The following is a 1,797-nucleotide window of genomic DNA, read 5'->3' as shown; positions in this document are numbered from 1 at the left end:
AAACTGTGCAGTATCATTGACGCTACATTACCCTGAAATCTAGAATCCGTCTTAAAACCCAGTTGCTCTCGGGAGCATCTTGAAACTCCATATCGGACCTGGACCGCACGTCGAAAGTCCAATGACCGCGAAGCTATACAGTTACGACCGCTTGACTGGACTTGACAACCTCCTCGGAAATCAAGTCTTAATTGTGTCTAGAAATGCACAACTTGAGCCCAGAACGAAGAGTGTGAGAAACGTGAAAATATTTAGAAATAAAAATCCGAATTTAACTAATCTGAGTCGTGTCGCTTGCGGGCCAAATCTAAGGATTCAGACCGTCAGAATCTGACCCAAATACACCCTCGGATTAGGGAAAATGTCTCATGCATGGCCATGTACTTGTGGCCCTGATCGAGTGCCCGTGACCGTTAAACTGAAACGGGTCCGCCATGGTTGATCTGTAAATCCAATCAGAACGAAAACTCAGCCTGACCTAGATCCATGGTCAGGGAGTTTAAGTCCGACCGCACATGAAAAAGGGGCCTCCAGAAGTGTTCCATTGGACTGGAACGGTCCGTATTTAGATATAACCTAAGTATACCTTGGCCCCAGGGCCATTTCCATCAATCCTAGGCCTATATAAGGACCTTAAAACTCTCTCTCTCTCTCTCTCACCCCATATGAATTTGAGAAACCCTAGGAGAGAGAGAAGAGAAAAGAGAAAGGAAAAGAGAGAAAGTGAGAGTGAGAGTTGGAGATACTTCTTGGGATTCGATCCCACTACTCCACGCACTCAACCGCCACTCCTGTATCGCTATATAGGCTATTCTGACTCCGTACTTAGGTAAGAAAACCTAACCCTAACTTATCTTAGGGTTTTCAACTATGGTAATAGATGAAATAGCTGACCTATTCCCTGATATAGGTTATTGTGGTGCCGTAGACAAAGACTTATCTTGAAAACTGAGTTCGTTACGGGTCTACCGGCGAAAGATGCGGACTATAAACATATAGGTTATGGTTTTCAAGGCTTTCAATGTTGGTTAATGGTTTATTACTGATGTGGGTGCGATTTCACATGCCAAATGCGATGTTTGTTTCGCGTTTTAGATATATATTAACTATATGGAGTCTAGTGTATTCCATGTATTTGTAGAACGGGTCATATACGTATGGAATTTGAACTTGTGTTTACCATGATTAATGTCGTGTGTTTATGCTAGTTGTATATGTAACAACTCCTTAGCGAAAGGATTTGCCCTAAGACGTGCTATCACCAACATACGTCATGTATGTTGGAATATGTAGTCTAAGTGTTTGTAGAAATGTCTGAATGAACAAGTGTGTAATATATTGCACTTTATATGGGCGTTGAGAAGAGATTCTCAACTACCTTCACGATGTGTATGATTTCCTCCATGTAACTTATATTCTCTGTCTATTTTACTTAGGGACTGCATATGTGTGAATTCATGTTTAAGTTGAAATCCATCAAATGCTCACATGCTTGTAAGATTGGAATTGTTGATCCATTACTATTCTGATAAGCTTGTATGATTATCTATTGTAATTGAATGTGTTTGGGACTACGGAATAGTCCAGGCAATCGGTAACAGACATTGAATAGGTGGCTGAGGTTGATTTCACCACATAGGACGTGATCGATGAATCCGAGCCATACTTGGGATGTTGGCAGTGGTTAGGCCACACGGAGTGCTTACGCACTTCATGTCAATCAACTCAACATGCGCTCGTACTAGTCGAGCTCGTCAAGTAACCCGATTGACCCGATGTATGTTCACCATGTATGGA

This window comes from Magnolia sinica, chromosome 7 (assembly GCF_029962835.1).
Source record: "Magnolia sinica isolate HGM2019 chromosome 7, MsV1, whole genome shotgun sequence".
Classification (NCBI taxonomy): Eukaryota; Viridiplantae; Streptophyta; class Magnoliopsida; order Magnoliales; family Magnoliaceae; genus Magnolia; species Magnolia sinica.
The sequence above is the reverse complement of the archived record's forward strand: the minus strand, read 5'-3'. Positions refer to the sequence as shown.